Here is a 26,472-nt window from a genome sequence, read left to right as displayed (position 1 = left end):
AAAGTTTTTTTTTTTTAATTTATTTAGTTTAAAAGTGATTGAATGAAACAAACTGAATTTTACTCCATATTAAAATTAGGCATTTGTATTTTCAATAATATCGATGTTCATTAGTTCCAACTTTTTTTTTTTTTTTTTTAGAAAGAAGGGGAACGTAGGGTGGTTCAAAACTGCATGTAAAAAAAAAGTCTCCTAGATAACAGGACACCCAGACTTGTGGATAGTATTATGCTGGAATAATTTTAACTTCCTATTTCAACTGAAAGAGGGTGCTCAACTCCCTCCCCCAAACTTCATAAGTATGGAAGGGGGGTTAAAAGAATCCATTGAACTGAAAAAACAATGCTACATATTTATAATATACACGAGTAATATTCATATGCATTGCAATAAAATAATTATTTACAAAAAAACCAGCTGGGGAAATTAAATGTTTCTAAATTTGTGTCATTTTTTATGCTACGGTTAATGTTAAATGGAGAGGTCATTGAACACCCTCTTAAAATTTGGGTAAGAAGTTAAAACTTTTACACCATAATACTATTAGTAAGTCTTATAAAAAATAAATAAATAAATAAATAGGGGGTGTCTTGGACTCTAACTGAAAAAAAGTTTTGTTAAACCACCCTTGGGAGGGGGTCGAAACATGTCAGTCATCCTCTTGAGGGGGGCGATGAGCTCAGAAACGTTGGGAACCACTGATGCACAGGAAAAAATAATCACACTATACACAGTTAGTTTAGAAGCTTAAAAAAGGTTTTACGCCAACGATACTCTATCTGTGAACTTAAGGCTCCTATATATAAAGGGAGCTGACTTATCCGGCATTTTGGTTCCAAAATTGTCGGACGAAAAAAATAACATTTGTACAAAAGCCTCATTGCAGGAATCTGGTGTCCAAGCTTTAGATGTGTTGCCTGATTGATGTTTGATTATTTTATTCTGTAGATGAAGACGATTTAATTAATGCAAATTAAAAAAAACAAACGAGGTGTGAAAATGAGATATATTACAGTAAACATTTCCCGACACATTTTTGTTGAATTTGTGAACTAAGTTATCTTTCTAGATTCACCTTAAGTGACATTTTACTTAATTTAACATCAATTATTTTACGACATACCAACCAGCTAATATTATGACGTACTTATAAATACTAGAAACGAGGTTGGATCCAATTTTGTCTTGGAACCAAAATGTCGGACAAGTCAGCCTGTCCTTTTCAAGGGGCTCTATGTAAACCGTAGGTCACATGTGATCCGCTGAATGCTCCAAATGTAATCTGAAAACATTTAAAACGAAAACTCATGCAAAAAATTACGTTATGGGCCGAATTTATGTAAAATACTCACAAAAGTGTAATTTGAAAATTTTATCTTCCAGAGAATTGAAAAATTAGTTTCCATTAACCTCAGAGTAAAGTATTTGCAGTAAATACCCGATTATCCGCGGAATAGGGTGGCACGGTAACCGCAGATAAGCGAAAACCGCGGATGATCCGACTAATAGGTAGAAAACGGTACTACTGTATGCAATAGCTAAAAAATATGAATGACACTCACACATACATTTAAATTATTCCATCTACTAGCATTGAATGTAAAAAACATACATATGTAAAAGCTGAAAATGAACAATAACACAATCATAAGTTTAAAAAACATTTAATGACCGTTAAAAAAATGGGAAAAGACCCGCACGCGCGGAATCCGACCGCCAATAATGGTGTTGTTTCCTTCGGTCAAAAGTAGTACTTTTAGTCACTGAAATTGATAGAATAAGCAAAATAATAATAATAATAATAATAATAATAATAATAATAACATGGACGCAGAAAATTCTTTCATTTTCCCAACAGTTATTTTTTAATTAATTTTTTAAAATGTCCGATATTGCAAACAAGGCGTGGTCTTGATGACGTCACAAATGATGTTCTTTGGCTCATTTTGTACCGCGTTTCCACGTTATGATAATCGAGAAGCGAATTAAAATGGGGTCGTTTCCAAAATTTTAAAAGTATTTTTTTCTGAAAGAGCATGCTTAAAAACATAGGACCTGACCATTTTTTAAATAATTTATTTAAATTAAATATTTTTAAAAATATACTTAAATCGGCGCACTTTTATTGTTTACACTTTTGTCGTGTGACATCACAAATGATGAAATGCCATTCAATGTTGCCATTTTCACAGAACAAAATGTCTAATTCGCATCTTTACTCACATGTATTGGCAACGATATGGTTGATAGCAAGCGTAGAGCGCAATTTTAATTCGCTGCTTGATTATCATAACGTGGAAACGTAGTAGAAAGATGCGCCAAATTGCATCATTTGTGACGTCATAAAGACCACGCCTTGTTTGAAAAATCGGACATTCAAAAAAATTAATTTAAAAAAAAAACTGTTGGGAAAATGAAAGTATTCTCTGGGTCCATGTAATTTTTTTTGCTCATTCTATCAATTTCAATGAGTCCTTTTGACTGAAGGAAACCACCCCATTGCGCTCTACGCTTGCTATCAACCATATCGTTGCCAATACACGTGAGTAAAGATGCGAGTTAAATATTTTGCTCAGTGAATGGCAAATCAAAATGGCATTTCATCATTTGTGATGTCATCGGCAAGAAATGTAAACAATGAAAGCGCACCGATTTAAGTAATTTTTTAAAAATATTAAACTTAAACAAATTATTTAAAAAATGGTTAGATCATATGTTTTTAGCATGTTCTTTCAGAAAAAAATACTTTTAAAATTTTGGAAACGATTCGGTGAGTTTACTGTATGCGGTAAATGAAAACACCTAAAATACCCACCAAAAAGAGCTGGAAAAGTTTAATTCATCGCTAATTTTTTTTTTTTTTTTTTTTTTTTTTTTTTTTAGTATTCCTCCGGATGGGAAGTAAAACTATACCAGTAACCAGTTACTTCGCTTTTGTAAACGTGACAGAGAGGAAAATGCAGGATCACACTTAACTTTAAAACACTAACTTTTTACAGTGTCATCTTCAAATAATGATGGAGCCTACACAACTGTTTGTTTGGACACAAGCGGAACTCTCAGAATCTCTTCTAAATGTTAGTAACTGTTACTTTTTTGTTAGTACACTGTGGACCCCTAATCCAGAATATGCTCATGACCTCTATCTTTCTGAATTTCTGAATTTTCCGGATTTTGGATTCTGACTCAAAAAATAGTGAAAACTCTCCTGTTGTCGGTATTTGCCACATTTTTCCTAGTTTTGCTAATATTGCGCTAAATAACTTTGATTTTTTGATCAGTCTGAATGAAAGTATAATTCATAATGCTAAAACAACAGTCGGAGACAATTTGCAGCGGCGTATAGTTCGCGGATGTTGCTTTTTATTATTATGCAATGTGCCGATCGATGCAATAAATAAATCATATTTTTACTAAAAATAATCTTGTACTTTTGTTCAAAACCAAAAACAAGTGAAAAAAAAATCTTTTTTCGATTAAAATATATATATATATATATATATTTATTTAAGGAAAAAAAGCTCCAGTTTTTCGGATGTTCTGGATTTTGGGATTCTGAAATTGGGGCTGGTGTCATATAGTAGTTTTTACTTACTAGCAGCTGTTTCAAAAATTGCTTGCGTGAATTGAGAGAGTAAAGTTTGTTTCCATTTAGCTCATGTTTCCTTTTCTCCCAGCTGATTCTATGTATACTTAAAAAATGTACTGGGGTATCGTGAGAAAATTCTAATTCTTCAAGGGTTCCGTGATTTGGATAAGTTTGGGAACCCCTGGGCTAACTCGTTTCTCCATTTTATTAGTTTCAACAGAACCAGTTTTATTTCTTACCTTCGATTGCAGCTATTTAATTTACGGAAAATGTTATATAGCTGTAAATTCATAAGGTAACTTTTTAAGTCGCATAGGAAATTTGCATTTTTATCATATTGTTTACTTTATTTTTTTTATATACGGCATTAAAATTATCAATAATTTATGCAACAGTAGTCTCCAAATTCGTAACATTGGGGAAATATTTTGACAAAGTTAGTGAAAATTTTTCATATGTTCATTATGTTTTCTGTGAAAAGTTTGTGTTATATCTAAGTGATGACTTAGGTCTTTTACTTGAATGTGAGCTTTAGAAGCAAGGGACTCCAAATTCTGGAGGATTCGGGCGGGGGGGGGGGATGTTCTGGATTGGCATTATGTTCGTTTATTTTCTCACCTGCAGCTGAAGAAGCGAAGCTGTGTCAAATACTTTGTTCTGGTAGTTCTTCCTCCCTTAGATTTCACGTTCCTTTAGAAAATTCAATAGAAAAGTTTTCAAAAGACATTTACTTTATTTTGTTATGGCCTTAAATGCAAGTGTTTTCGTCTTATCGGATAGAAGACATTTTCAGAATCTATTTTATAGCGTTTGATTTTGTTAAAGTAGATTTTTAGAAAAGAATTTTCTTGCTCAAGCGAACATGTTTTTGTTACTGCACTTTACTCGTATACATTTTTTTTATTAGTTACACATTGGTCTAACATTTTTTACACTTTGTGTACAAAATATATAAAATAGGTACAGCATAGTGTAATTATATCAAAAGTCTTTTTTTTTCTTGGATAAATTGGGCATAAAAAAATTTTTTAGTCTTCTTTTTTAAGAACAATTATAAATTTCATTATGCGTGGAATGTATGAGTTTTAGGTAGGGTGCCCAGAAACTTTTGATAAAAAATCGGGAGTGTTTGAAAGAGTATAGCACTTCTCAAGACAATGGTTATTACTCCAACAAACCTGTAAAACATACAGTGGCGGCTCATGGGAGGGCGAGAGGGGGCCGGGCCCCCTCACTTTTTTCGGAAGAAAACAATTTGCAACTTTTTATTTATTTTCCCCTTTTTTTTTGTGCGTACGTGCTTGAAATTTTTTAAAAAAAGGATTGTACCGTATTATCTTGCATATAATCCACAGATTACCTGTTAAAAAAAGTGTAAAATTAATGAGGTGGGGAATACGTTGTCGCGGATTATCTGTGCGTGTGTGTGTGTTTTTCCCTCCTCAACACCAACGCGTTGAACCTCAATATTTACAGCAGGATTCGCAGAATCTATTACCCTACCTGTATGCTCTTTATTTTACATACCTTGACTGTTCTTACGTGATTCAGGCTGCGTAAAATAAACAACATACAGTAAAGGAAGAAGCCTTCATTTGCACTAGATTAGACCGTTTGCTCCTTTCTTGACTCTTTGTCTTCAGTTAGCGTACTATGATGACAATTTAGAGAAGCAACCATTATTTTCAGATTATTTTTATATTAATTTTGAATATAACTTAAAAGTTATTAATTCTTCATGTTTTTAATTTTGTTGCTTAAATGAACTTAATTTCGGAAATTTAAAAAAAATAAAAAAAATTAAATCTTAAAAAAATATTTTTTGTTTCAATATTTTTTTTTCAAAAAAAAAAAAAAAAAAAGGAGGGGAGGGCGAGTGTACCCATGATCTGGCCCCCTTACTATTTCAAGGCACGAGTCGCACCTGAAAACATGGTATTCAAACGTATTTGAATACGATAAATGTTTTTGTATGACATATTTAGTACGGCCCACCTCACTATTGTTGGCACTTATCAAACTACAAAAAATAATTATTTTAACTATTAATGTTCGCATTTTTAGTTTCATGTTTTCGTTTTCGAAAATCTTTTCACTGTTTTATTTATTACGTAGACTGTGGACACGTAAAAGAAACTCTACTACTGAACAATTACTCCTAACCCCATTTATGAAAACGCTGTATGACCTTCTCAGGCCAGAAAACCATTGTTAATGTCTTAAAGAACGGTGTAATGGACTCCCCGTTATGAATGTAGAAGCGACTCTGTCCGACAAGCACCTATTAGGGTCCTCTTGCATTCAGATCCAAAATGAGATACGAAATCCAACAATTGTGACAGAACATATTATGAACCGAGACGTGTCACCTTGAGGAAAAGAACAACAACGAGGGGCTTTTTAATCGTCTTTTCAAGGTCATATCGTTATGAAACTGGGTATTGTTTCTTTATGAAAAACTTCCTCCGGTTGGTTACTTTGTTCTTTTCGTTTTGAAACCAACTAGTTACTGTGTTCTTTTGTTTTATAGCGGGATTAAACAAAGGGAGTGTTTGTTTTTCTTAACACTTTCGATTTGCATAGCGGTACTTTTTGTTATCTAGAAAAGCCTGCTGTTTGATTTGATAGAACACTTTCACGAACTCTTTTATTAACATGCAAGACAAAGTGTATCAATTGTTCTTAGTTTTTTCGTTTGATCAAAATAATCGTTTGGAGGAAAAAAGAGTCTTTGTTATTTAATCTTTGCTCTAAGCTTGTTATTAGTTCTTTGGGTGACTTAAATGTCATAAATAACTTACTTTTAGTGGAACAAAGCCATTCTTCAGCCGATGTAAAAGTTGGTTGAAAGCGCGATTCCATTTAACCATCCCATGTAATCCGTGCTAACTATAAATAATTTTCCTATCGGCCATTCGAAAGATTTTTTGGAACCATATTAGCATTCACACCTGATTCTTTTATGTCTTGTTTGATTTTATTGGTTTACCGTTTTGAAGAGTCTAAACTTTTAAGTATCTAACTTACCCAAAATCTCTGCTTTTAAAATATTTTACACACTAGAAACAAAATATTTTTCACCAATCAAATACCTAATATTTAAATTTTTAACATGTTTAAGCTATAGTACTGTTATCTTTACTAATAATAAAGCTAAATGTCTCTCTGTCTGTCAGGATCTCTGTGACGCGCATAGCGCCTAGACCGTTCGACCGATTTTCATGAAATTCGGCACAAAGTTAGTTTGTAGCATGGAGGTGTGCACCTCGAAGCGATTTTTCAAAAATTCGATGTGGTTCTTTTTCTATTCCAATTTTAAGAACAAAACTATCATAAGTTGGACGGGTAAATTACGAAATTATCATATCGTGGAACCGTAACATTTGCACAAGCCAATTGGCGAGATACGAAATTATTATAACGTGAAACCGTAACATGGGTACAAGCCAATTGGCGAGAAAATTCACCATACATTATTTGTAAATATACCGGCGAACCAATAGACCTTTTAATTTTTCTATTCCGGGCAAAGCCGTGCGGGTACCACTAGTAAAAAAATAAAGTACCTACAATGTGCCAAAATATGGCCCAATCAGGCGTGTGAAAAATCCGCATGGAGTAACAGTTAGCCCTCTCTGGAAGCTCTTAATCATGAAATGTTGCTAAAGTATTTTACTAAAATCAGAAACAGAGAACTAAAACTGTTACTTTTATTATGGTTTTTTACAATAATAAAAGTAACCAGGATCAATTGAATCCTGGCAACTTGTGAAAAATTGGTGCCCATCACAGGGATAAAAAAGACTTGCGAAACACTTTGACCAAAAATTTCACTTGGGAAATAATTCTAGCAATGTACCGTAGACTCTTAAAAAAAAAGAAAAAAATATTCTCTTGTGTTCAGTTTCTGTTTAACAAGGAAATAGTTTGTTGTGCTAAGTAGACTTGTTTAACTAGTAGTCCAGGATCTGAAGGGGGTTGAGCATGCTTGGAAAGGCTGACGCAATATTATTTCTGATTATTGTTACAGGCACGATGGTGATTATGAAACCACATGTCGTCGCCCCCCTGGGTGGTCGACAACCCCGGGGGAGGGGGGAAAGCAGTGGGGAAGCCGTTTTCTAAAACACTCATAACTCGCGAACTATTTGAGATAAAACATTGAAAAAAGTGGCAATCGACGCAACAAAACAAGGGCTTCATAAAAGATAAATATGATTATGGACCTATCTTTGTTGGTTTCTAAGTAAAATTCCATTTTTCGAAAACAAGCAAAATTTTTGAATAAAATGCGCAAAACAAACTTTTTTTGACCAAAATAAATTCCAAATCAAAATTGTTTGATTTTTTTTTCAAATAAAGTTCAAAATATCATTATTCAGTTTGTTAAAATAATATAAGTACTGTTAACGCGTTGAAAAACGAAATGACAGTAGCACGCTCGAACACAATTTGCATTATAGTTCAGGATCTGAAGGGGTATTTTGAGCATGCATGGAAGACCTGACGCAAAACTATTTCTGATTAATGTCACAGGCACTATAGTGATTATGAAACCACATGTCTTCGCCCCCCTCCCTGGATGGTCGAGAACCCCGGGATAGGGGGGAAAGCAGTGGGGGGAGCCGTTTGCTAAAACACTCATAACTCGCGAACTATTTGAAGTAAAACACTGAAAAAAATGGCAAAAGAACAAGGGCTTGAAAAACCTAAACATGTTTATGGTCCTATCTTTGTTGGTTTTTAATTAAAATTCCTTTTTTAGCAGCTATGCAAAAATTTTGAATAAAATACAAAAACCTTTTTTTTGAAAGATAAGTTCTTTTTTTAAATTATTTAACCGTTTAGGGAATCAACAAAACTTGAAACTTCATTATTCAGTTTGTTTAAAACTACTTAATTATTACCAACGTGAGCGTTAAAAAGCGAAATAGAAAATGCAAGCACTTGCCTAAGTTAGCGCATTGAATAAAACGGCAGTATGCTAAGGAGAAAAAAATAGCCTTATTATCCTTATGACGAACTATTCATTCTTCAGTTTAAAAACTTATTCTAATTGCAAAGTATTCAACTATGGCTTTAATTTTGTTATATACTGCTTTAAATTTGAGAGGAACTAGAGAACCAGGCCCAGAGTAGTTTTAATTCAAATACAATTTTAATTTATTTCTATTAATTTATGTTTTCATTTGCACAAAAGAATATTGCGGGTATTGTTTTGCGGATATTGCTTTTTATAATTTACTCAACAAAGAACAATGATACAAGAAATAATATGTACTAAATAAATATAAAAAATGAGAAGCTTGAGCTTTTATGAAAACGAATATAAATATAAAATTATGCACTGGAGTTCTAAAAAAACTAATTAAATAAAATTAGTAAAATAATGCGTATTAAAAAATAATTGTAGAACATCAATATGCACACATAAAGCATTAATATATCAGAAATTCTGAAACCTGGATCGAGACCCACGCCTGGATCATACTCTTTTTTGTTGACTTGTAATTGTTCTATTGAATCGTTCTCTTCCGAGTATTTTGTAGTTTATGGGTTTTTGCTTTAGTCTTAAAAGCACAGTATTTAGAGCAAGATGAATTATTAATAAAAAAATTACAAGATTATTTACAGTTCTTGCCTGCGCAGGGTGGAATTAAACCCTCTGGTAACATTGGCTGCATCATAAGGTGTGGAGCTTTATTGTTTTATTTTCATTTAAGTGAAACCCAAACTTGGTAACATCTAAAGGCACTGCTAAGGTACAGGGGAATTGATTCAATAGTAGAGTTGAGCAATAAGCACATGTTGGGAAGAATTGCAGGAGCATGGTAAAGAGCTGATATTATATTTATTTCTGATGGAAATGACAAGTAATTATTGTGTGTGTGTGCAATGTACTTTCCGGAACTTCTGGTTTTCAAGTTATGAAAACGACAGTGAGATGTACTGATCCTGTTTAAGGTCCACTCTTGTTGTTTGACTATTGGAAAGAAAATTTTATTATTTTTTATTTGGAGACCTGCAAAATCTTTGCTACATTTGAAAGTAGTGTTTGGTACATTATGGACCAGAGTCATTCCATCGATAACTTGAACTTTGTTCTTAAAATAGGGTGCTTCTTCCAGAGTTTTGCTGCAAGAAGTATCATTTTCAATTACATTCACGAAATCGGACCTCGCGCTTTGCTTCAGTGAACCATTCTGATGAACCTAACCTAGCATTGGGCTTATTGTATGGGAATGATTTTTAGATGTACTAACATCACTATTGAGCTAACGTTTCCCAGGTTAAATGTTTTTTTGGTTTTCTTTTGCTGTTTTGCAGTCGCTATTGAAGACATTGCCATTGCAGGACTTCTCTGGATAAGAGACTATTCACATTTTCTTTAACGTTCCACTGAAATTTTGATGCTGCTTATGTGGCAATAGCCTCGCTCACTATGTTTCATAACTCAGGTGTAAAATCTGCAAAAGGGTTATCCTGATCATTTATCCTTTCCGTAATTACTTCGTATTTGCAAACTTGAATGTTTTAATTTTTAAAAAAGTGTCATTGTGACCCATACTAAGCAGCTATAATGTGTTAAAGGTTAAGTAATTACTTAACTGGGACATTGTTTTGAAAATATTACGAAATAAAACCGCCAAAACAGGAGAGCCACAAAATTTACTTTGGTTTACGTCGAGTCTGCAAGGTACATTCCGCAAACTTGTTTTTTTTTTTTTTCCTTTTGTGAATTACCTCAAATGCTTTTTGAGCTTGCTTTTATTTCACTTTTCAACGCTTTGATAATATTTAAGTAATTTTAAACTAACTGGATAGTGATATTTCAGATTTTATTGGTTCCTTAAACAGTTAAATAATTTTGATAATTTGAAAAAAAAAAAAGCGTATTTTATTCAAATTTTTTGCTTGTTTGCGAAAAATAGAATTTTACTCAGAAATTAACAAAGATATGATCACAGTCATACACTGTAAGAAATCTCGGAAAACTCTCTGAATATACAAAAAAGTTTTCCGTAATACACAGATTCGTACGCCCTCCGCAGTTTTCTGCTATAATCAAAAACGTTTCCCGTTTAGCAAGAAAGTAAGAGTCGACGCATGCGCAGCTCACACGGCAATTTTATAGTCCAGCAGCAAATCTAAACTGAAACTTTCGAAAGCACGCAATGAAAACAAGTGCTGACTCATGTATGCGAAGTAACTCTCATCAAGGGGATTAGTAGAAGTTTTGTTCCTCGCATGAATTCACTGAAGATAATTTTAAAGTCTTATATTTTCTTGCATATGTATCGTCATGAGATTGAATTTGAAGCTATGTCACTTATTTTTAAGTACGAAGTGCAACTTCTCGACGCATGCTCGCGGAAGGAATACAAACTGAAATTAAAAACCAAATGTAACTGCCGAGAGGACGCCATGTAAATTCATTGCGTCGCATAACTTGTGTAGGTAATTTACTTCTTTCTTGGATACTTTTCTTCTTTCTACCAAATGGGTAATTTTTGTTGGCAGAATTTTATTCTGTCATAAAAATCACCTTTTTGGTGACCAAAGCCTGCAAAAGACCACCACCGACGAATAGGTAAGTCGCTTTGCAACTCTATTACTTTAAAGAGATTTAGTTCATATAAATCTCGTTAAAAAAAACTATTTTCTTCAGTGTCATTTTTTCGTTGTGAACTATTGCAATTTGAAAATATTTTACATTACATAGAACACATATTTAAAGTGCAAGTGTGTCTAGTTTTATTCTGTAAAATTTATAAATTGAAGATTATAAAAAAATTTAAATAAGTGTTATTGTGTACTTTGTTTTTATGTGTCAATCTCAGTTAATATTTGGCTGAACATTTATGTATCAAGCATTATGAATTAAATGTTATAATATGCAAATTGTCAGGTTTGATAGTTCGTCTTTAAGGTTGCATGTTTTCATTCTCTTGTAAACAGTGTAGCTAGATTGTATAAAGTAAAAAAAAAAAAAACTATCTCTTGTAATTAGGAACATAGTGCTTCAGTATTATCTAAATGACGATATCTCTTTAAATATTTGCATTAGCGAAACGCTTTAAATTAGTTAAATGTGTATTAATTTATTTAACAAATAGATACATATATGTATTTAAAAGTGTCTTCATTTTTTTCGTTTTACGAGCCTCAATTTTACCAAAAGCAAAAAAAAAGACTTAATAAAATAATTTTGTATTTTTACACCATATTAAAGTATTTGACTTGATACTTTGATTTATAATGTATATGATGTTGCTTTTTCAAGGGGGGGGGGTGCGCTTCATAGCATTTTATGGGTGCACCATCACTCTTATGGTGGGGGGGGGGTATTCTCGTATATATGAAATTGAATAATCATGTAATAGAGTTCAATGTTTTAATAAATAAAATATATAATGCATTTTGCGCACACTGTAAAAATAAAATCAGTAACCTATTTTGAATAAGTATTTATATTTGTGATGAGCTGGAAAAGGGCAAGAACAGAAGAATCAACCCGAATGGTTCCAGCAGGGGGACTTGGTGTCATATTTAAATTCATCAATTTCTCTGTTGGTACTTTTCGGTACACTTTGTTCGTCAGAGAAATTGACTTGAGGTGAACGAATTCCGGAACGCGAAGGGTAGGTAAGTCCTGTCAAATTTTATCCGAAGATAAAAGCTATCAAGTTTGATACAAGATATGTTTTTAAGTTCTGCATTAAAAATACAATATGTTGATAGTTTTGTCTTGAAAATATTGAGAGAAAAACTGAAGTTTAAGATTGTTTGACAAACAATCCCCACTTTTCAAAAGGTACCCCCACTCCAATTCCCCGACGATTTTGTGATTAGGAATGAAACTACTAGATTATTTCATAATTTTTCAAAAATTTATAACTGTGCATATGTTATGCTGTTAACCATGCTATTTGTCATTAGAAATTCCAAAAAAAAAAATCCACGAATGATTCTAAAATTGCTTGTATTATTGCTCTTAGATATGAAAGAATTGAAACTGATATGGTATGCAATACTATAATAAAAAATTATATTTTAAAAAAAATCACGGAAAAAGGATTCCGAAATTCTCGGAAACGTTTTTGAAAATTGTTTGGAGAATTCCGAAATACTCGGAAACGTTTTCGAAACTTTCATGAACCACAGCTGCACAGAATACTCAGAAACATTTCTGGAAATTACGGAAAGAGGATTCCGAAATACTCAGAAACGTTTCTGAAAATTACAGAAAGAGGATTCCGAAATACTCAGACACGTTTCTGGACATTACAGAAAGAGGATTCCGAAATACTCAGAAACGTTTTTGAAACTTTCATGAACCACAGCTGCACGATATACTCAGAAACGTTTCCGGATTTTTTTTACAGTGTATTTAGCTTTTATGAATTCCTTGTTTTGTTGCGTCGATTGCCACTTTTTTCAGTGTTTTATTTCAAATAGTTCGTGAGTTATGAGTGTTTTAGCAAACGGCTCCCCCCCTGCTTTCCCCCCTCCCCCGGGGTTGTCGACCATCCAGGGGGACGAAGACATGTGGTTTCTTAATCACTATAGTGCCTGTGACATTAATCAGAAATAATTTTGCGTCAGGTCTTCCATGCATGCTCAAAATACCTCTTCAGATCCTGAACTATAATGCAAATCGTGTTCGAGCTTGCTACTGTCATTTTGGTTTTCAACGCGTTAACAGTACTTAAATGATTTTAACAAACTGAATAATGATATTTGGACTTTATTTGAAAAAAAAAATCAAACAATTTTGATTTGGAATTTATTTTGGTCAAAAAAAGTTTGTTTTGCGCATTTTATTCAAAAATTTTGCTTGTTTGCGAAAAATGGAATTTTACTCAGAAACCAACAAAGATAGGTCCATAATCATATTTAGCTTTTATGAAACCCTTGTTTTGTTGCGTCGATTGCCACTTTTTTCTGTGTTTTATCTCAAATAGTGCGCGAGTTATGAGTGTTTTAGAAAACGGCTCCCCCACTGCTTTCCCCCCTCCCCCGGGGTTGTCGACCACCCAGGGGGGCGACGACATGTGGTTTCATAATCACCATAGTGCCTGTAACAATAATCAGAAATAATATTGCGTCAGCCTTTCCATGCATGCTCAACCCCCTTCAGATCCCGGTCTATAGGTTGTATGAGAGTAATTGCTTCATTGTATTCGGCGCTTGTTTCGGTAGCTCCTTTTAGGGGAAATATTTTCTTGTGCTCCATTTTAGCTCAGGTAAATTCGTTATCAAACTTATAAGCTGTTATCTGTTTGTCTGTTATTAAAGTAGATTATGTAACTGACGCTATATTTTTTTATTGTTATTTACTCATTTGTTTGCCTTTAATAAAAAATTGAACCACATTTTGTGTCTGTTTTGCTGGTCAATATTAGGTAAAAATTAGCAAGTTTGCTCGTTTGATTTTGCTAAAACCAGGGTTTCTGATTCTGTTGCACATGGACGAAGGACGAGGACTGATCGGGAATTAAGCCCTTAGGGCTATAGTCGGGCAGAGCCGTCTGATCTCTAGTGCATATGTCTCCGTAAAAGACCGCATAATGAGAACGTCGAATTTTTCTGGTGATTCACCGGAAATATTCGTTCTTCCACGGATGTCTTCGGGATGTGAACGTTGATATTTACTGGTTGATGTCAACGTTCATCAAATTCACCAGACCGATATTTAACAGACTTTCACAGCAACATATATATGATTAATCGAAAGAAGTTTCCAATCGAAATGTAATTAGTTGTGCTGTTAGTGATGCAATCATACATATTTATTGAAGTAAGTTTTCAAGCATTTTCCACGCTGAGCTGATTGGTGATGAAAGTTATTCTGTCAACAACGGGCAATTTCGGTCGACAGCACGAACGCAAGCTTCAAAAAATCTTGGAAATACTTTGAACGTAATTATTTCATGTCAGGGAGAACTTTCCTGCTTTCTGGAAATTTTACTACAGTGGTGAATCATTATAACACGAAAACTCACGCCGCAAATATCAGAAAGTTCTAAAAGCAACAGCAAAAAGTATCAAAATAAATCCCCCTGACTTATGGGTTATCCGCACCCTCTTCAGGTCAGATGTCCTCTTCACATTCCTTTCATCTTGTAGAGTTCTCGAATGGCTGAGATGACAGTTTTATCAATCTCTCAGGCTGGGACCGTAATCGCATGACCAATTCGGGAAGGGGCCCATTTTCTTTTTCTCATGAGCGGACCATACTGGATAACAGCTTCCTTCCTCAAGTAGCCGTTTGACAAATGAGTTATTGGAGGTCTAGTGTTCGATCTGAACCCGAGGTCTCTCGTGAGAGTCGTCTGTGGGAGGCCCTGACAAGTGTGAGATACAAATGATACACTGGCTTACTTTGATTTTCTAAAAAAAAGTCAAACTTTATTGCTCTTAAAACAGGTTTAGTGACCGCTTATCCTTTAATTGGTCTGTTTGACTTCCAGTTTTTTTTTTCTTTTTTTCTTTCAGAATGTGAGGTTTTTTTTTTTTTTTTTTTAACTATAACCAGGGTTCGCCGATATATATAAGTCGATATATATCATATGTATTACGATATATATCCGATATTTATTTTGAAATTATCATAATATTTTGACATTTTCGATATTTATTTTTTCAACTTCGGTATTTTCAATATAAAAATTACATATTAACCATACTAGTAATGTTTATTTATTATTAAAAAAATCAAAAAGTTATGTACTATAGTTTTATGATTGTATTAATGCATCATTAATATAACAGAGAAATATAATATTACTTTTTTACTTGTATTTTATATTCATAAACGATTTCGTAATTTAACAATTTTAATTCATAGTAAAAGTGCCTGGTGAAACATTAAACGTTGGTCAGAAAAAAAGAAAATGTCTTATGACCTTCCATTTACTATTTTGAAGACTATTTTTTGGCGATTGAAAATATCAGATAGATAGCAAAATATCCGATACACATCAAAATATCGGATGTTTTCGATATTTTCAAAAATATTGCTACGCGTTCGGTGCAATTTCAAACTTTCTTTGAAGGACGACACAGTTCTTGAGAAAACACAGAAGATTTATTTACAACTATGTACAAGAAATATCGTTAGCTCTGCTAAATTAACCATAGTAATTAGGCAAATATCAATTAACACAGTAAACTCAACGGTCACACACGTATTTACATCAAAATACGCGAAAACACAGCGCAAAGGCTAATACACATTTTCCAGAATAACGACTAAAACGAGACTAAATGATCCCACCGCCGGCCGTGGCTATTCATAAATCCTAGAAAAGTTTCCGCAATATTCCATTCAGAAATTTCTACAAAGTTCTAACAATTTCTCATATTTTCTTGTTATTCCATTCACAAATCTTATCCTTCAGAAACGGAGGGACCATATACTTCATTCGAATATAAAGGGGTTGTGTACTCATTACAAGAAACTATTTACAGGTTACATTACTAAGATCATTTTAGATGAAAGATATTGGCATAAACGCCAAATTTAAAAAGATAGCAACAAATTAATCACAAAAATAATTACTATTTACAGAATTTGTAACATTGCTCCCTTCCTAAGGACTGCACGTCCCGGGCAGTACAATCCCCAGAAAGGATGCCAAACTTATATCACAAATTTACAAATGCACACGTTAAATAATAACCAATAATGCATAGAAAACACAATAACAAGAAATTTTACTAAATATTAAAAGCAAAAAATATATATATTACTTTGATGTTATCAACGATGGTTGTTTACGTAATCACTCATGAACTATGGCCATAGTTTGGGGCTAACCGATCATAATGTGCAACCCTAGGTTTTTCGTTAGGTGATTTTTGGATCCTCACTACGACGTCATTCAGTTGGTTAAGGACCTTGTACGGTCCATCCCAATGCTACTGCAATTTTGGTGAAAGACCTTTCCGTCGGATGAGACTCCGTAACCAAACCTTTTCGCCTTCGTCGAATTCATGTCCAGTGGACCTTCTGTTGTATCGTGTCTTCATCTTCTGCGCTGCGATGTTGATTCGCTCCCGTGCGAAGTTATGAACGTCTTCAACCTGGCCTTTAGATCCTGGATGTACTCCTCAGGCAATGAAGGCGCATCTGGAGGGCGACCGAAGACGAGATCACAAGGTAGCCGAAGCTCTCGTCCGAAGAGGATCTGAGATGGAGCATACCTGGTAGTTTCGTGGACAGCACTGCGGTAGGTTAGCAGGAACAAAAGTAACTTCTTGTCCCAATCCTGTTGATTTCTAGAGACCGTAAGCGAGAGATTATTCAGGATTGAGCGGTTAAATCTCTCCACCATGCCGTATGATTGTGGGTGTAGTGGTGTTGTTCTAGTTTTCTCAATTCCGAGAATTTGACATAGGTCTTTAAACACAGCAGAGATGAAATTCCTCCCTTGATCGAAATTAATCTGCAAAAGTGTTCCATATCTCGAAATCCAATGCAGGACAAGAGTCCCTGCTACGGTGGTAGCTTCTTGATCTGGAATGGGGTAGCTTTGAACCCTTTGGTGAAATAGTCAATGGAAACAAGGATGTATTTGTTCCCATCGGTCGAACGGTTGAGGCACTATGCGCGTCACAGACATCCAGAAGGAGATCCAGACATAAAGCTTTATTATTAGTCAAGATACAATAAATATATGAATTAAACTAAACTTTCAGTCAAAAATTTGTACCAAATTAGCTGTATATTATAGTGCTGAGTATTTCAAACAAAACTAGCGTCTGTTTCACTATGTATGATACCCTTTTTTGTTACACCAAAGTTTTTTTTTTTTTTTTTACTTTTAGTCAGTATATGGTCAGTATTTAGTCAGTATTGGTCCGTATTTTAAAACTTTTGGTCCGTAAAGTCAGTATTTTTGACCCTCCAAACAGTTTTACCCCCCCCCCCCCCCGATGATATATATTTTTTAATAAAAGTAGGGCAACCTTGAACCAGAGAACTAAAATTTCTAAATTTTTAAAACACCTTATTTTTTATTTCATAGAATTACATAATTTCTATAATTTTATTATACTGTATGGATTATTACAATAGTGGACGAGAGATTTCATCAACTTCAAATCAGCATTTGGATAGTCGCTTCCAAACAGTCTCTTCAGAATGATTGGATTGTACAGTGAGTTGTGTGCAGCTTTGACCAATTATTTCGTTAAAAAAAAAATGTAGATTGGTATTGTAACCTTTCCCTTTCCAGCAAAATGCAGGATTTCTTTCGAAATCAATTGCACTAAAAAATATGAAGTGATGCCAAGTCAACCCAAAAATTATCCTAAATTTCTATAGATGCTTGTAATTAAGAAAATCATCTTTCCTCATTTTTGTTCTATTTTGTGTATTAGGCCCTCTCAAATTATTTTAGCATAGATCTTGAAAATTAATACACCAAGAGTCGAGAGCACAGTAAACCGTCATTAATCCAGACCCTATTAAACCAGATGTCGCTTAATCCGGACATCAGTTTACACATACATACATATACATACATACTGTACGAATAATAAGCGAGTTAGAGCAATAATAAATTTTCGTAGGCCGTCTTTTGTATTTTTGTAATTTTCCTCTTGTGCGGTTTTGTATTTCTTTTTTCTTTTTGTTTTCGGCTCAAAATATAGTTTTTACTGTGTACTATAGTTTGTTTATGTACCTTAGCTCAATGTATAAGTTATTTTATTTTAATTCGTATTTTCATTAATTCGGACTTGTATGAATAATAATAAATGGAAAAATGTTGATTCAAAAGAACATTGAATGAAAGTAAAGAATAATTGTGTGAAACAGTGAAAATTTATTTACATATTTTCTTTATAATAATGTCTTCAATTAGAAATTAAAATATGCAAACTCACTTACCATAATTTTAATGCAACTTCCAAACGTGTCTTGCTGTGATCCTCTTTTTTGTGGTAATGACAAATTACATTTATGTTATTTGAAAAATAAAAATTGCTTTTTATCGAATATTATTTTTCAAGTAAGATTTTTTGAAAATGCAATGTAAAGTTCATTAAATTTTTGATGAAATGAAATTTAGTTTAATCCCGATGAACTAAACATAAATTATTAATACATTAAATATAAAAGTATGATGATCAGAATTAATTTATAGTGATAATGAACTATAAATTAATTCTGAGTAATGAACAAAAAAAATTTTTTTGTTCATATGTACATTATTTATTTTGCTTACACATACATTTAATGTAAAAGTATGATAAGTTGAACTAATTGATAGTGATAATGAACTTAATACAATTATTTCTTTGTTCACTTATTTATGTTATGTGAAGTTAAGTTACTCAGTTTTTCCCTGCTTGCGAAATTAATTATGTTTTCGTTTTGTCTTCTAGGTAAGTGCATTCTCTGCTTTTGTTAATTGCCTTTAAAAATAGTGTTCATCTATGAAGAACTAAGGCATTACAGGTATTTCGAATTTCTACATGAATTTATTTTTTATCGAAACGATTGCAACTTTTTCATCAATGCTTTTTATTTTTTTTCGATTGTACTCAACATTAAAGGAAAGTTACTTTTTATTACACATGTTTGAATGAAAAACGTTTTGAATTGTATGCAGTTTTTTTCCCCCTGAAGAATTTCGGAAATTGCAATGTTTCGTGTTGAAGCAGTTCTTGAAAGTTCCAAATATTTCTGCATTGATTGTCTCGTTTTTTTTTTTTTTTTAATTCTTAGAAATGGCAACATTTTCGAAACCTAAAAACATTGCTTAGAAGATAGCTTTTATGTTGCCCCTCCCCATCTCCACCAGTACAGCAAATTATGAAAAAAGTAGCATACAATATTTAACCTTACTTGAACTCCTTTAGCTTCATTAGCAGCAGGTTAAAAATATAGTAACAGTTTTGTAAAAACTACTAACTTCATTTTATTTTTAAGACGATATTGGAACGCTTTACCATGCTTTCTAAATTTGTTGTAATCTTTACTAATAATAAAGCAGAAAGTCTCTCTGTCCGGAGGATGTCTGGATGTCTGGATGTCTGTAGGATGTCTGTAGGATGTCTGTGACGCGCATATCGCCTAAACCGTTCGGCCGATTTTCATGAAATTTGGCACAAAGTTAGTATGTAGCATGGGCTGTGCACCTCGAAGCGATTTTTCGAAAATTCGATGTGGTTCTTTTTTTATTCAAATTTTAAGAAAAAAAAACTATCATAAATTACGAAATTATCATAACGTGGAATCGTAACATGGGCACAAGCCAATTGGCGAGATACGAAATTATCATAACGTGGAACTGTAACGTCGGTACAAGCCAATTGGCGAGAAAATTCACCATACATTATTTGTAAATATACAAGCGAACCAAAAGACCTTTAATTTTTCTATTACGGGCGAAGCCGTGCGGGTGCCACTAGTAAAAAAATAAATGAGTAATAAGTAAATTAAGTAAGTAAAAAAATGAAATTCGACCTTTGAAAGAAGAAATAGACTTTTGGCTGGATAATGTGTTGATGGGAGAACTTTTAAATTGCTTATATGCTGAGATAATTTTTATACTATTGTGAATGCAACTTTTCAAGAGTTATTTTTTATTATGTTTTAAATGTGAAGCAGATTGACTTCATTACAAACATTTTTTAGATTAAAATAATTCAATAATTAAAAATTTATTTTTTAAAACACTTTTGAATATTTTTTTGGCTTTAATAAAACCGATTACAAAAATGACTGGCTGAATTTACAGATATTTTTAATACAGTATAACTTCGTTCATCCGCTCCCCATTTATTCGGAACTCCGGTTTATCCGGATTAAATTTGTAGATTTTTTTTTTAATTACGTTCACCAATAATATTTTTAAACTATGGTAGTGAACTATAAGTCCCCCAAACATTCGTTTTTAGCCTACTTTCCCAGTAGAAGTCAGAAAAAGAAGAAAAAAAGCATGAAAAAAGGCTTAATCCATCTTAAAAATATCGCGAAAAATAAAAAAAAAAAAAGTCAAAAATAAATAAAATAATTAAATAAATATCGAAAAATTAAAAATTGGAAAGTAGGGTATTGAGATGGGAAAAAATGTGTGTTGGTCCGTCGGTCTGTCTGTCTGCCCCCCCCCCCCCCTAATAACTTTTGAATGAATTGTCCGATTCGAACAAACTTTTTTTTGTTCGAAAGATCTCGACGAGGACACCTCATTCCCATATTTCACTTTTTGATTTGAACCATATTTTGTTCAATTTTGAACAGTTTAAAAAAAAACATAACATTAGCGCCTACGGTGAAATTCAAGGCAATTCTGAACTTTGAGGTGAATTTGCTTCAAACAAACTTTGTCGGAAAAAGCTTTTGATGAAAAACTTCTATATAAAATATCTTTTTGATTTGAACAATTTTCCGTTCCATTTAGAACAGTTCAAATCCCTTTAACATTAGCGCCTACGGGGAAACTGAAAGTCAATGTAAATTCCGTACTTGAAGGCGGATTTTTTCAAACAAATTTTGTTGGAAATAGCTCTTGTCGCCAAACTCTAGACTGCGACTCCGACTCCTCTGCCCGACAATTAATCGGATTCCGACTCCCAAACTTCGACTCTGACTTCGTAGCTTTGGCAAAAATTTATACACAGAGGACAAATGACTGCCTCTGATTCTTGGATATTCGCCTCCGACTCCTTTATCCCAAAATGAGATAATGAGATTGACTCCGACTCCGACTCCGCAGCTATGGTTTTAACTAAGAAATAATTATTGTTGATATGACTTGTTTTTATCTTCACGCTAAAGTTTTAATTTAGGTATTCAGTTTTCGGCGAATAAACTCGAAGTCATTTATGTTTCTACATAAAGATACAGTGGCTCCCAAAAGTGTTCGTACAAGTGACTTTCAATGAAATAGGCCTCTATCCATTGGTTAGAATTAATATTTCGGAACAGGTATTTAATTAAAAGGTCTATGATCAATTTTCAACAAAACTACATAAAATTATTTTAAAAAATATTAAAACTCAATTTTTTAAAAATCAAAAACTAAAAAGGGCCGGAAATTTTATCTCACAAAAGTCTTCGTACACTTTAAAAAATGTCTATATATTATTGAATAATCTAACTTTTTATTAAGTTATTAATTGGTAGAATATCATTCAGTATCAACAACACCTTTTAAACGTCTGGGAATATACAGTGGCCCCCCCGTACACCTACGACTTTCAATGAAATTGGCCATTATCCATTGGTTAGAATTAATATTTCGGAATAATTATTTTATTATAAGATCTATGATCAATTTTCAACAAAACTACATGAAAATTTTTAATAAAACATTAAAACATAATTTTTAAAAAAACAAAAACCAAAAATTGCCGGAAATTTTATCTTACAAAAGTCTTCGTACACTTTGAAAAAATGTCAAAAAAAGGTAAATAATCTAACTTTTTACAAAGTTATTATTTAGTAGAATATCATGCAATATAACAAAAGCCTTTAAACGTTTGGGAATAGATTTCATTGTTTTTTCTTTCTTTTTTTATGCAATTTCTGAGTAAGTGTTCAGCCGCTCTTCGAGTCTTAGTGTTTCTAGTTCGCTTTTCGTTTTAATGGTGTATTTTCGTAATCTAGCCGCCAGATATTTCCAAATATGTTCCATTAAGTTTAAATCTGGCGATTGAAGAGATATTTCTAAGTTTAAGGTCAGTTTTTGAGGCACCAAATACAAACGTGTACTTCTTATCGTTATATTGATAAAAAACCAAGTTGTTTCCGAATACCAAATTTTGGGCTAATTGTTTAAAATTGTTTTTTAAAATATTTAAATGAACAGCATGATTCATTATTTCTTCTAAAAATTGTAAATTTCAAAGTCCTGATGCAGTTATGCACCCTCACACAAGAACACCTTCACCGTCCTGATTAACAGATTCAACTAAGTTCTTAAGATTAAATTCCTCATTTTTTCTTCTATTGGCAGATATACAACAATTTATGCCAAAATATTGAATTTAATGTCATCTATAAGTAAGACGTTGTTCCAAAACGTTTTGAGCTTATTTATTATTGATTTTACGACGGATAGCGTAAGCTTACTGTTTTTTGCACGATCAAGAAAATTTCTGCGTGAAGAGCTAATCCGAGAACTTTGAGAACAATTTTAGGTGAAAATTAAACATAAAATATTTCATTCAATTCTGCAGAAACTTTTTCAGCACTCAAATGTGTATATTTCATAATTTTTTTAACTGTAAACCTCCGATCACGCTTTGTTAAGTTTGCCAGTTGACCTTTTCTTACTTTGTTTTCGATCCGTTTCTTGTCTTTAAATCATTTTATCAAGCACTTCACTATAGTATGGTATAAATTAACTAATTTAGAGACATTTTAAACCAATTTATGTCTACTGTGATGGAAAAAAATCAAATTTCGAATCGTGTTTGTTATTTTCTACGCATACCTGCCATTTAAAAATAATAAGCAGAATATTAGGGAATAAATAAACAAAAAATTAAAGGCAAATGACTCTACGGTTTCATTACAATGCAAAACAATAAAAAAAACCACATATGATAATTTTAATCATGAATTTATTCGAAAATATTTCAGCGTACGACGATTTTTGTGGCGTATTTTTTCTCTGTTTCTTCGTTTTTTGACAAATTTCAAAAATAAAATCTGGCAATATTAAAAAAAAAAAAAAAACTGCTGGGTTTTATTCGGCATGGCATAGGAATGATGTGAAAAAAAAATTGGACTTCATATTCGAATTCAGTTTTGCGGTATTTTGGATTTGCTACAAAATTTCAAGGTGTACGAACACTTTTGGGAGCAACTGTATTTCATTGATTTTACTTTCTTTCTTTTTTTTTTTTTTTGAGTTATTTCTGAGTAAGTGTTCAACCACACATCGAGTCTTACTGTTTCTAGCTCTATTTTCGTTTCAAAGTCGCATTTTCGTAATCTAGCCTCCAGATATCTCTGAATATGTTAGATTAAGTTTAAATCTGGAGATTGAAGGGGTATTTTTTAAACTTTAGGACAATTTTCGAGGCACTAGACGCAAACGTTGAACACCATGTGCTTCTTATAGTTATTTTGATAAAAAACAAAGTGTTCCCAATAACCAACTTTCTGGCTAAGACTTTAAAATTACAAATACAAATACAAAAGTGACGACCAGCAACTGGCTCTGGGCCCAGCTAGACTGGTCCTAGTCAATTTACAATCCCCAGTGAAGATCAATGGCCCTCTTAAAACTGTCTACTCCTTTGCTCATTACCACCTCTTCCGGTAAGCTGTTCCAAGGTTCCACTACCCTGCTAAAATAATAATTTTTCCTAATATCCATGTTAGCCTGAGATTTAAATAACTTAAAACAATGACCCCTTGTCCTGTTTTCAGTGCTAAACTTTAGCCCCGTAACATCTTTCGTTTTAATAAATTTAAACAGCTGAATCATGTCCCCTCGGTCTCTTCTTTGTTCAAGACTGTACATTTTTAGCCTTCTAAGCCTGGAATCATAATCTAAGTGGGAAAGTCCACTTATTAGCCTTGTAGCCCGCCTTTGAACCCTTTCCAATACATTAATGTCTTTCTTAAGATAAGGAGACCAAAACTGAATAGCATACTCCAAATGGGGTCTTACCAAACTTCTATATAAGGGCAGAAGAACTTCTTTAGATTTATTTGAAATAGATCTATTGATAAACCCAAGCATCTTATTGGCTTTGTTGCTAGCAATGCTGCACTGTTGACTAAACTTTAAATCCTGACTTATTAGGACCCTCAGATCAGTAACTTTGTCTGCCTGACTAATGACTGAACCTTGCAAATAATAACTTGTACACTTATTTCCATGCCCTAAATGTAGCACTTGACATTTCCCAACATTAACAGCCATACCCCATTTATCAGCCCACTCCGTAATATGATCTAGATCCTCTTGCAGCTGATTTGCTTGTTCTTCATTTTCTACAGTCCCCATAACTTTGACATCATCAGCAAAACAATTCATGTTCCCAGAAATATTTTTGTGAATATCGTTCATAAAGACAATGAACAAAACAGGCCCTAACACTGATCCTTGAGGAACCCCGCTTAAGACCTCACTCCAATTAGAATAATTTCCCCTTACAACTACTCTTTGTTTCCTTCCGGTTAGCCAATTTTTTACCCAAATGAAAGTTTTCCCTCCTATTCCTATATCAGCTAATTTGCTAAGTAGAGCAACATGCGGTACCTTATCGAAAGCTTTTTGAAAATCAATGTAAACAACATCTACAGGCTTCTTATTGTCCAAAGCCATGGTAACTTTGTCATAGAAATGTAATAAATTAGTTGCACAAGATTTACCTTTCCTAAAACCGTACTGAAAACTAGTCAAATTGATTTTTAAAATATTTAAATGAACAGCATGATTCATTATTTCATCAAAAAATTCCAAACTACCAAGTCCTGATGCTGATATGCACCCTCACACAAGAACACCTTCACCGTCCTGATAACTGATCCAACTAAGTTCCTAAGATTAAGTTCTTCCTTTTTTCTTCTATTTACAATCATACAACAATTCAACCAAAAATGTTGAATTTATTTTCGTGTGTAAGTAAGACGTAATTCCAAAACGTTTTGAGCTTATTTATCATTGATTTTGCGACGAAAAGCGTAAGCTTTCTGTCTTTCGCACGATCAAGAAAATTTCTGCGGGAAGAGGTCCCATTTAATCCAGCTAATCAGAGAACTTGGCGAACAATTTTAGATGAAAATTAAATGTAAAATGTTTCATTTAACTCTGTAGAAACTATTACAATTCTCAAATGTGTATTTTTCATACACTTTTAAACTTTAAATCTCCGATCACGCTTTGTCAACTTTGACGGTTGACCTTTTCTTGCCTTGTTTTCGGTCCGATTCCTTTCTTTAAAGCATTTTATCAAGCACTTTACAATAGAATGGAATAAATTAACTAATTTAGAAACATTTCAAGTCAATTTAACGCTACTGTAAGAAAAAAATTCAAATTTCGAATGGTGTTTGTTGTTTTTTATGAATAACAGCCAAAGCAATAAGCACAATATTAAGGAATAAATAAACAAAACATTCAAGCCAAATGACTTTTAAGGGTCACCACAATGCAAAAATAATAAAAAAAACAACATATGATAATATTAAATATGAATTTATTCGAAAATATCTGAGTGTACGATGACTTTTGTGGCGTGTTATTTCTCTGTCTCTTCGTTTTTTGATCCATTTCAAAAAGAAGATCCGTCAATATTTTGAAAAAACTACTGGGTTGTATTTAGAATGACATAGGCATGATGTGAAAAAATATTGGACTTCATATTCGAATTCAGTTTTGCGTTATTTTGATTTTACTAAAAAATTTCAAAGTGTACGAACACTTTTGGGAGCCACTGCATGCGCAAACGATTTTTTTTTTTACAATGAAAAGTATTTCTTTAAGTTGACATTTTATTGTTTTCATTTATTTTGGTAAGTCCATTAATTCATTTGTTTATTTATTTATTTATTTATTTATTTTTTTTTTGGCAACAGCGGAAAAAGAAACGATTTTTTTTTTTTTTTTTGATATGATGTATTTATTTTAATGAGGTTATTAATTTTAATTATTATTTTTTCGTTTTGAAAGCTGTTAAAGAATTTTTTTAATGGAAAAAAGTGTATTAGCTGCTTTGTTTAAAAAGTGCTGCTATTTTATTTGTTCGGTGTTTTTTTTTACACATCTAATTTTTTTTAGTTGATTGAGGAATATTTTATTCCTAGAAATTAGCTTAAGATATTTGAAAAATATGTTTGAAAAAATTTGCGATTTTAGCTATTTTTGAGAATATTGATCAGGTACTAGAAAGTAGTATGGGTATAC

General features: G+C 32.8%; 1 protein-coding gene across 1 annotated transcript in view; it reads left to right on the top strand.

The window, feature by feature from the left end:
• The window catches only part of LOC129222096 (apoptosis-stimulating of p53 protein 1-like), a 699,496-nt gene that overhangs the window by 276,307 nt on the left and 396,717 nt on the right, over positions 1 to 26,472 (top strand). The window lies entirely within an intron of this gene.

The sequence above is a fragment of the Uloborus diversus genome, chromosome 5, assembly GCF_026930045.1.
Source record: "Uloborus diversus isolate 005 chromosome 5, Udiv.v.3.1, whole genome shotgun sequence".
Classification (NCBI taxonomy): Eukaryota; Metazoa; Arthropoda; class Arachnida; order Araneae; family Uloboridae; genus Uloborus; species Uloborus diversus.
This window is presented reverse-complemented; position numbering and strand designations above follow the sequence as displayed.